Genomic DNA, 11,883 nt, shown 5'->3' with positions numbered 1-11,883 from the left:
TTTCCTCATAAGATCACCCCTTCGTTCCCAGGAATCAGTTGAATGATCCCTCCTCTGAGTTGTTTCTAATGTAATTATATCCTTTCTTAAATAAGGAGACTAAAACTATACACAGTACTCCAGATGCAGTCTCACCAATGCCCTGTACAACTGTAACAAAACTTGCCTATTTTTATACTTGATTCCCCTTGTTATAGATGACAACATTCCATTTTCCTTCCTCATCACTTTCTCTACCTGCATACTAACTTTTTGTGATTCATGTACCAGGACACCCAGATCCTTTTGTACCACAAAGTTCTGCAATCTCTCTCCATTTAAATAATATATAGCTTTTCTATTCTTCCTGCCACCATGGACAAGTGCACATTTTCCCACTTTATATACTCCATTTGACAGATTTTTGCCCATTCACTTAACCTACCTATATCCCTTTGCAGACTCCTTATGTTCTCTTCACAACCTACTCTCCTACCTATTGTGTCATCAGCAAATTTAGCAACAATGCATTTGGGTCCCTTCATCCAAGTTATTGGTGTAGATTGTAAATAGTTGAGGCCCCAGCACTGATCCCTGTGGCACTCCATTAGTTACAGCTGGCCAACCTGAAAATGACCCATTAATCCCTAGTCCTTGCTTTCTGTTAGCTAACCAGTCCTCTATCCATGCAAATTTGTTACCCCCTGAGTTCTTATTTTGCTTAGCAACTTTTTTGCGGCACCATCTCAAATGCCTTTTGGAAATCCAAGTACACCACACATGCAGGTTCCCCTTAATCCATGTTGCTTGTTACTTCCTCAAAGAATTCTAATAAATTAGTCCAACAAGATTTCTGTGAAAGTTTGAAAGAGAAAAGATTTGTTAAAGATGGAGCTACTTCTTTGTAAGCTTCACACAAAAACTAGACAGAAAGGGGAGTAAGAACAAACATAAAGGTTGGGCTAAATACAGAATAACTTGGGTTTAGATCAACTTAGTTTGTAAATTGTTTTCTTCGCTGAAGAAGAAATAAAGATATCCAACTCTCAACATCAACTACTTTTAGCTCTACTCAAGTAAAAAGAAAATATCCACTTTTTTTTACCAACAATTTGCTGAGCTGTCACAGTCTGAACTTACAGCTTTTTTTTGTTTTGAAAACCGGGAGTCATTGGCACTGGATCGAAATGAGCCCTTATCCACCAAGAGCTCAAACATGAGCAAACTCTGGGACAGGAGGTAGATTACTTCCACTGTTGGTGACAATTATGCTGCAGGGCACAGGGTAAAGAATAGGCAAGGAGTGTCTAATTTATTATATGTGTAGAACAGATACAAATTATATATTTTAACAAGACAGTGAGGCAAGTTTTTTTTATTGATTCATGGGATGTGGGCTTCGCTGGCTGGGCCAGCATTTATTGTCCATTCCTAGTTGCCCTTGAGAAAGTGGTGGTGAGCTGCCTTCTTGAACTGCTGCAGTCCATGTGGTGTAGGTACACCCACAGTGCTGTTAAGAAGGGAGTTCCAGGATTTTGACCCAGCAACAGTGGAGGAACAGCAATATATTTCCAAGTCAGGATGGTGAGTGACTTCCAGGTGGCGATGTTCCCATCTATCTGCTGCCCTTGTCCTTCAAGATGATAATGGTTGTGGATTTGGAAGGTGCTGTCAAAGGAGCCTTGATGAATTCCTGCAGTGGAGGGAGTGAATGTTTGTGGATGTGGTGCCAATCAAACGGGCTGCTTTGTCCTGGATGGTGTTAAGCTTCTTGAGTGTTGTGGGAGCTGCACTCATCCAGGTTATTGGGGAGTATTCCATCACACTCCTGACTTGTGCCTTGTATATGGTAGTCAAGCTTTGGGGAATCAGGAGGTGGGTTACTCGTTGCACGATTCCTAGCCTCTGACCTGCTCTTGTAGCCACAGTATTTATATGGCTAGTCCAGTTAAGTTGCTGGTCAGTGGTAACCCCAAGGATGTTGATAGTGGGAGATTCAATGATGGTAATGCCATTGAACATTGAGGGGGCGATAGTTGAGTTCTCTCTTGTTGGAGATGATCATTGCCTGACACTTGTGTGGCGTGAATGTTACTTGCCACTTGTCAGCCCAAGCCTGGATATTGTCCCGGTCTTGCTGCATTTGGAAATGGACATTGTATAAGCCATATAGACCTCAATCCTTAAAGGTATCCGAGGAAAGCGGGACATATAGTAAAAGCTATAAAGGAGTCTGATCACATCCAAACAGGAGAAAACCCAAGGGGAAAAGGCAAAATGTGGTACAGCTGTGATAAAAGGGGTAAACTAATAAGGGGACACTGATGGCTCATATGGAGAATTTTCCATAAATATAATAACTAATGAAAATAAGGGAAAATGGAGTGAGGATGGCTAACTATGATGCAGAGAGCAGTTAACCTGAATGAAAGATATACTAACTCCAGAGAGCTAAATTTGAACAAGCTACTGTCATGTCTATAAACATGAAAGAGATCGTAAACTGTTTAAATCAAACCTTACTTTCTGCTTATTTAAAAATGAATTTTGCTGGATCAAAAACAGATACAGGTCACATATACAGGTCAAATAATTTGCAAGTTGGCTACAGTTCTGGAAAATTCCAATAGCAATTACACGACAAATCTCAATCCTCATCCTTATGTAATCTCACAACTATCATAGTGTGGACTATTACATCAGCAAAACAAGGGAGCAGCAGATGATTTGACTCCAAGACTGGACAGAAAGAGAGCCATTGAAGCTCATTATATCTGCGGAGGCGCTAGTTGCCACCATTTATCTCCTAAGGTGAACAATGGATTTTGACCAGAGACATAGAAACTGATTGGTTACCTGAAACTGACTCATCAATGGGTAACACCATGGGACCTAAGCTCCTCTGGCCTTTGGAAATTTTTAATGTTATATTCCTGGACTCTCAGGGCAGTCTGCTGTTAAACATCCAGCCTGTCAACATCAAAGCTGAACTCCAGGCTGACAATAAAGCCTGCCTCAAGTCTGAACCTCCTCGAAGCCTCGTTCTCTGGAAGATTCCTGCCGTCGCCTGTAGAGTGGACCAAATCTCTGGATACCAACTTCATCTTGTTGCACCATCACCAACTTTAAAGGAATTCTACAACTCCTGCTTTCAGCCAGCTGAACCTTAACTCCTGCCTGAAGGAACCCTCACTGGACTCTGACATTCACATGAATTAATCTCCATATTTTTGGTTCTCTTTTTAAAGTTATTCCCAGTTACAAAACTCTTTTCTTTCCTAGTTCCTTGTGTGTATGTAATTGCGAAGATCATCCTCTGTGTTTGAATGTATGAATAAACAATACTTCTTATTTAAACCTAAAGAGAATTTGCCACGAGGTGCTTTAAAAATTTACTTCACAAACAAAGGGTTTGGGGAAGCATACCACAGCCTATTAAAAAAATTAAAACACCTCTGCTTACGGGCAGACGGGGAGAAAAAACAAATGTGTTCAGGTTGCCTTTTTCCCCTGTTGTAGCACTGGCCAGAACCAGAACCTTCAGAAAGAGATAGAAAGTTTGAAAAATTAATAGGGAACTATGTTGGCAGAATGCTGCCTTCCAGGAAATAGCTCATTTACTCATCCATCTACAGAAAACCATGGAGACAATGATTAAAAACAGGAAAAATTAAATCACGTTAAAAACAATTAATAGAGACCCATGTAACTTGTCTCATCAGAACAATAACAGAAGTTTTGAGGAAATGGAGGAGCAACAGGGAAGAGAATGGGATAATATGAAATGACAGAGTCGGAACACCTAGTAAAGTCACAAGCCCCTTGTCACTCTCCAGCAATAAGACTAATATCTCTGCTCACACAAGGTCTTAACTCCATGTCTCAATTGTGCAAATGGCCCCTGTAATAATTAAGAGGGTGAAGACCAAGGGCAAATTTGACACAACTTCACAGCAGCACAATAGGGATTTTACTCTTGGTGAGTCATTTCAAATGGGAGCATAAATACCAAAATATGAGGGTATAAGTGATCCCACTCCACTGTTAAACAAAGTATGGGTGTCGCAGCTGACCTCCATTCTGATAAAGATGCTGGTCAGTTAATATAATAGCCACATCATGTAGACTTCCCTAGGGTTTTCCTTTGGCAACATATCCATTCAGTCCACCTGTTTGTAGAGGGTATCTAGAGAAGCGGGGTATGGAATGGTGACAAACATGGGCAAGATAATGAATCATTAACAAGGAAACAAGCATTCCAGTCAGTACTTAAAGGTCTTTGTGGGAACACACGAAGACTTATAAAAGGAATGCTGGAAGGATGGAGTTGAGAGGAAACAACCAAATGATAAGTATAAAGACCTTGAAAACTATGCTTGTGATTATACATTTTGCCAGTGTGCTATGGAGTTGTCACTACACCAAAGTAAAAGGGGTATCCAGGCAGCTCTCCCACTTAGTATGAGTCCCAGTTTGACTGAAAACCACCAGAGATCCCAAACAACAAAACAAGCAGTAACTCTTGTAGCAAATGAAGGAGCAAAGGCAGTGAGATCTTGCTTTAGTTGCAGGAGATGGGGACACTTTGCCAGGGAAGTTATGCACATGCACTATCAATTCTTTGAAAAAAGGGTTGATGGGGACAGGTCTCAATAGTTGTGGTGAGTCAGCTTGCAGATAATGAAGAGGGTAGATTATCGGCCATAACTTCCTTGGAGTGGCAATCAGCACCGGATTGCCACTCCATGCCCAATTACTTGTGTGATTTTTCTTCCTAGCCTGTTTCACCCGACCTTCCGACTCTGGCTGGGTGAGATCCACACAGTCCAGCTCGTCCTCAAGGCTCAGTGTCATGCTCTGTCAAAGGAAAGGAGGCCACACCCTCTTTTTTATGGCACTAACTGCCATAAACCAGGTAAGTTAAAGGTCCCATTAAAATTAAAAGGTCCGTGGATAGGGTTTGGGGGATGAGGGAGATCAGAGGTCTGGGGCAGGGGGGATAGGAGGTCCTTGGGGTATGGGGTGGGGTTTGTTGGAGTTCAGTGGGGAGGGCATTCCTTGGTGGGGGTGAGGGGGTTTGCACCTTGGGGTGAGAGATGGGTGGAGTCGGACCTCGGGGTGGAGTGTCGGACCTTGGGGGTGGGGGCTATTGGACCTCAGTGGTGGGAGGATGTCGAACCTTGGGGAGGGTAGGGGTGGGTTGGTCCTCACTGGGGACGTGGACCTTTGGGGGATGGGAAATTGGGTGGGGGTGGGGGTGGGGGTTGGGTCGGACCTGCAGTGGGTGTTGACTTGGTTATAGGTAATGTCAGGTCAGGCCGGGAAGGTTGGGTCGTGTTCACAGAATCACACAGTGCAGAAGAGGCCCTTCAGCCCATCGAGTCTGCACCGACACGTGAGAAACACCTGACCTACCTACCTAATCCCATTTACCATAGCCTTGAGTGTTGCGAGGGTTAGGTCGAGGGGGGGCAGTATTGGGTAAGTGGTTGGGGGTTCAGTGGGTCGGTTCGTTAGGGAGGTGGTCAGGCCTTGGGCGGGTAGTGGGTGAGAGTTGGGGCCGTGGGAAGGGGAGTAGTCCCATGTGCGTGGGGGCATCCCATGGAGGGTGGGGAATACTGTGGGGGGTGGTTAGTCGGCGGGGGGGCGGGGGGGGGAGGGGGGTGGTGGTAGGGGGAAACCTATGGGGGGGGTGTGGTCTGGGTCTTTACAATTGTTACCCAGACATTAGAATAGGTTTCAATTCTTCTAACTTTTTCTGCGTAACTATTGGTGTAGCCCTGTCGAAACCATCCTAAGTTTGTGCTTTAAATCACAATTTTGGATGTTTCCCAGAGCAGGGCAATCGTCTAGAGGAAACTTGCACTTCTGGGCAATTGGCGTGCAGACCCTTACCTAGGAACTTCCGAGAGGGATGTCCCAGCACGTCTTTGGGGTACCCCACAAATCCGACACTGGGGAGCTCGGAAGTTATGGTTCTGTGTTTCAATCTTGGTAGGATGCCGCCAGGGCATTATAGCCACTGGTGCTTACTGATTCATCACTCACCCTTCTAGCAGGCATTACCTGCGGGTACTGGGAGTAGAAGGTGAGCTATTTCAGCAAAGATGACCTTACCACTCCAATTGGACATTAAATTTGCATTTTCATTGTCTATGGCATCGAAAAAGGAAGGTTGATCCTTGAAGTTGGTGGCAGTATCCTTCTATCTATGTAAGATGATGGACATACATCAAATCCATTGACATTGGGATAGTTTCACATAGAGCACTTTTGCTCAATCTATGAGAGGCTGGTTCTACCACAAGTGCTGCATATGAAGTGGTTATCAGGTGTTGTGGAATGCTGTTTTTGACATTGCCACCTATTGTCAAGCTGCGGTGGCCGCTGATTGTCATGGTGATGCACGCCGGTTCACAGGTAATATCACCTTTCCCCTATGTTGTTGGATAATGTCTTCTACTAATGAAAATCAATGTTTAGGGCCTTCATGTTATGCTTGCAAGCATCTTTGAAACAGAACTTGTGCATCCTACTGGTCGCCTGGCTCTGTATACCTCGCCATACAGAAAATCCTTGGGAAGGCGTCTGTTTTCCATTCTATGAGCGTGTCCAAGCCAACAAAGTTGCCTCTGCTTGCTGGATGCTACCATACTTAGTAAATTTGCCTTTGAGAGGATTGTCACATTTGTGATTTTGTCCTTTCATGAGATGCTGAGAATACATCAAAGACATCGATGGTGAAAATTGTTGAAAGCAAAATACCGCGGATGCTGGAAATCTGAAATAAAAACAGAAAATGCTGGAAAAACTCAGCAGGTCTGAAGCATCTGTGGAGAGAGAAACAGAGATAGCGTTTCGAGTCCGTATGATTCTTCTTCAGAGCACAGTTGGTACTAGACCTGCTGAGTTTTTTTACAGCATTTTGTTTTTATTTTATTCTATATGAAAATTGTTGAGTTTCCTTTCTTGATAGCTATGAGTTGTCCATGTTTCACAGCTGTACAAAGTGCTGAAAATACAGGCCTCATAAATCAGCATCTTGCTCCTAAGAATCAGCTTGTTGTTTCTCCATGTCCATTTTGTGAGTTAGCCAAAGGTGACAGCTGCTCTCCCTGTGCATCAAGAGTCAGATTGACCCCGTGGACCCAATGTAGCAGAATTTGCTATTCACTTCTAATGGGGTGTTGTTTAGTGTATCAAGGGTGGAGATGTGACAGCCTGTCCCATTACCATAGTTTTCTTGATACTTATAGTAAGGGAGAACAAGTTGCAGCATAGGAGATACAATTCATGTGTCTTTGCGGCAAAGTTTCCATATGGGTGACTACTAGCTTGGTATCATTGGCATAGAGAAGTTCTCTGATCAAGACATGCTGTAGTTTTTGTCTTTGCTTTCAACCTGTATAGCTTGTCATCTGACTTAGTATGCAATTAAACTCCTTCAACCTGCAGGGAAGGCAAAGGTCAGGAGCCTGGAGTAGAAAATACCAAAGTGGGGGCTAGGACACAGCACTGTTTCACTCCATTCTTCACCCTGAAGCTGTAGTCAAGCTGTACAGGCAGAATGCATGTCATCATGGAAGTAAAAAATGAGATTATAAGGACCTTTGTGCACAGGCATTAGTCTCCTAAATCTTGTAGAGTCCTTCCCTGCTGATGGTGTTGAAAATGATCCTGTCAGATCTCTGAAAGCAAGACAGAGGTTTATCTTGGCTCCTGCACTTCTCTCGTAGCTGGTGTATGGCGGTCATGTCCACTATAGATCTACCAGAATGGGAATTGCACTATGCTTCTGGATACACTTGACCTGCAAGTTTGAGTCTTTTTTGCATGACTCTAGAAAATACACTTATAGTAATCCTGAGGATTATGCATATCCTCTGGAACGGATCCTGCCCTCAAACAGAGAAAGAGGAGGTTATGAATGTGTGGGACTTTCTGTGCTTTAAGCAGTTCATTTGGAATGAGGGTTCTGTGTCTAACTTAACTGTGACAGATCTTGATGTTGCAAATCATACGATTAGGCAAAGACCTGAGAGCCTGTCCCTGCCACACCAACGTCATATATCAACTGTTGCACATGATGTGCACTCAGTACCTGAACAGGACAAAGCCAAAGACAGTGATGGAACAGCATAGGAAATTGGCTGTAAAAGTGCGATTCTGCAAGTATGACTATGTCTGGGTTGTTGCTTGAACAGTCTATGGTTCAGCTCTCCCAACTTTGGGGCAAGTTCCCAGGTATAAGCGAGGAGGATTTTTGCAGGTATGACTGGACTGGGTATGCCTTGGTGTGTCCGAATCTGCATTTGTTTTGTATTGTTACTGATTTGTAGTACCTCAGCTTACACAATTCCACAATCCTATAAATGTATAAAAATTCATTATTGTTTAATTGTGTTGAGTTTATTTTATAAGTGACAAAGCTGATGGAATTATTGATTTTTAGGTTATTAGCATTTTTGTGGTCCTTTCCTATTGTCTGCATTTATAACATCACAACAACAGTAGTTGGGGCCAATATGCTATTTATTAGTATGCTTTCCCCACCTGCTGAAGTGTTGTTCTGTGCTGCAGCATTAATTGGTTGGCTAAAGGAGGCACAGATTAGGGTGGCCAGCACCACAGGGCACCAAATCCACTTTGGTGGTGCACATCAGGGGATAATGTCATCACGAACATGGTGACATCATCATGTTTGGAGATTCCTCACCCTGGAGGGAAAGTATAAAAACAACTAACTGACTTTTGCATCCCCATCGCAACAAGGCTGCTGCAGACTGGGAAGGGAACGAGCAATGTCCCCTGCCACTGTTTCACTAAGGACTAAAGGTTAAAATACTGGATGTGAAGCCATTTAGTACTAGACAGTGGTCAGACCAGCTAAAAACTGGATTGACCAGTACAAAAATTGATGTCTGGTCACCCTACGATACTATCAAGACATTCACAGAAAATGATAAAGATGCTCCAAGCCACAAAAAGAGAAATAGAGTGAGCTGGGAAATTAGTTCTGAATGTGCATTTCCTTTAAAGAATAAACAATTAAGTTGTTATTTCCTTAGATAAAATTCTGCAAGGTCATTGCAAGTCTGCTAGCATCTGAAAAGAATAAAGTTTAACATATCAGGTGTAGACCCTGTTGCAGTTTTAGTTCTCACAACGTACTTTACACAGCACCTTTGTATACACAGTAAAGATGGTCTCTATTAAGCAGACCTATGCCACCTATAAATTGAAACTTGCATTGTTATATGCAATATGGATGGAACAGCATTCCTAACAATTAGCCTGTTGCCACTATTTTGCACTGGAGATTTTGTGGGTTGAGAGAATAATTCTAATGAGGAACCTGGGTTTGTAGGGCACCATAATCGACGCTGTGGAAACCTAGCACTCGGATTGCTTCAGATTCCATTCTTAAGAATGACCAATGCTGGGAGATGATGTAGACAGGACTTTGGTGCAATGCTTCCATGATTTCTTGGTAGCTCTATGCGCTTCTTGTGTCTTTCAGGAAAAAATGTAATCACTGGACTTGGCAAACAATGCCTCATCGTCCTGTTGCACCATACTGCACTCTACTACCTCTAGATTTGACTATTGCAATGATCTCCTAGTTGTAATCTTCCAGCCAACATAAACTTTGGAATTCATTCAAAACTCTGCTGCCCATATCCTTCCACAGACCAACTCCTGTTCACCCATCATCTGTATTTGCTGAACTACGTTGGCTCCAGGTCTGGCTTCGATCTTAAAGTTCTCATCCTGGTTTTCAAGTCCTTTTATGGCTTTGTCCCTTCCGATCTCTTTAACATTCTCCAGCCTGACAACCCTCTGGTATCTCTGCACTTTTCTAACTCTGGCCTGTTGTGCAGCCCCGATTTTAATCACACTACCATTGGTGGCCATGCCTTCAAATGTTGATGGCCCTAAATTCTTGAATTCCCTCCCTGAACCTGTGTCCAATCCTTTAAAATGCTCCTTAAAACCTATCTTTTTGACCAAGCTTTTGATCAACTGCCCTAATATCGCCTAAGGTGACATGGTTTCTAATTTTATTTGATAACACTCTTGTGAAGTGCCTTTGGGCATTTTACTGAGATAAAAGTGCTATATAAATGCAAGTTGTTGTTTTTGATCGACCTGCAAACCTAAAGCTCTGAAAGGAACCTGTAGTATAAAACGTTCAAACCAGCTGAATATTTAACAAAATATAAATTATTGAGACATTTGCATCGCTGGCAAAGCTAGCATTTATTGCCCAACTTTACTTGCCCTTGAGGAAAGGTGGTGGGCCATCTTCTTGAACTGCTGTAACCTGTATTGTGAAGGTGCTCCCACAATGCTGCTAGAAAGTGCTAGGATTTTGACACAGCAGTGATGGAATAGCAATATATATCCAAGTGCAGGTGGTGTGCAACCTGAAGGAGAACTTGGAGGCGATGGCACTCTTATGTATCTATTACCCATGCCTTTCTAAGTGCTGGAAATAGTGAATTTGGAAGGTGCAGCCAATAAAGCTTTGGTAAGTCGCTGCAGTACATCCTGTAGATAATAATATACACTGCAGCCACAGTACACTGGTGGTGGAGGAGCTGGATGTTTTAAGCTAGTGGATAAGGTGTCAATAAAGCAGACTGCTTTGAGCTGCATGGTGGCCAGCTTCAAAAGTTGTCGTAACGACACAGCCTGGGATGAACTTCAGGACATTGATGGTGGGGAACTCACTGACAGTATGTCATTGAATAATAAGGGATAACAGTTAAAATTTGATCTTAGCAGGCCTGACAGCATTTGTGGAGAGTAAGAGTTAACGTTTCAAGTCCAGATGACACTTCTTCAGATGAAGAGGAGTCATCTGGACTAGACTAGAAACATTAACTCTTTCTCTCCACAGATGCTGTCAGGCCTGCTGAGTTTTTCCAGCAATTTTTGTTTTTGTTTCAGATTTCAGCATCCGCAGTTTTTTGCTTTTATAAAACTTGATCTTGTTGGAGATGGTTATTGCCTGGCACAAATGTTTCTTGCCATTTATCAGTACGAAGGGTGTTGCCCAAATCTTGTTGCAAATTATTAAAATGATCACATTATGAATGATAATTAAGATTAAATTTTTTAGTGTTGTTGGTTTTTACCTTATTCCATTGCAACTTTTTTGGGGACAGATCAAACACATACCAACCCCTCGAAAGCATTACCTGTGTAAAAGTCAACCTCATAACTTTTGGCCTAAAATGTAGGTGGTCTCAAAAATCATATTTTACATGAATATATACAGTAAAATTCACATTATGTATCAAAATACTTTAAAAACAAATTTTCATATTTATGATGTAATTTGTAAAAAATTTTATCTACTCATGTAGATTTCAGCAAAGCTCTCCATATTTCCAAGTGACAGAAGAATGTGACTCTTCTCTCCCCCACCCCACACACACCTTGATCATTCCCTCTCACAAGCCCCTCCCACACATTGTAATCAACCCTTCCCCGCCCACACACTGTAATGAATCCATCTCCCCCCACCTCACACTAATCAATCCCTCTCTGCCCCACATATACATATCAACACCCTTCTGCCCCACGCAATAATCAGCCCATTCTTCTCCTCACGGATTGTAATCAGCCCCCAAACCCCCCCGCCATGCAGCACAGAGAACTACCTGTAGAAGCAGCGGAGAGGCACGACAACTCTGACCGCCAAACACCAACTTGAGCTCAGGCTAACTCACCAAACCCATGCTCCTGTTCTGTCTACCAGCTACTGTCTCTTATGAACTTAATATTTTCCTAACATTTTTTAGTTAAAACTAACTAAAATAAACTGGAATAAACTGGTACTAGTAGGAAAACTGTAACTGATATAGGGCCTAAAGTTCAATTTGTGGTGGAGCAGAA

Source organism: Cetorhinus maximus, chromosome 3, assembly GCF_964194155.1.
Source record: "Cetorhinus maximus chromosome 3, sCetMax3.hap1.1, whole genome shotgun sequence".
Lineage (NCBI taxonomy): Eukaryota > Metazoa > Chordata > Chondrichthyes > Lamniformes > Cetorhinidae > Cetorhinus > Cetorhinus maximus.
Note: the sequence above shows the minus strand (reverse complement) of the source record.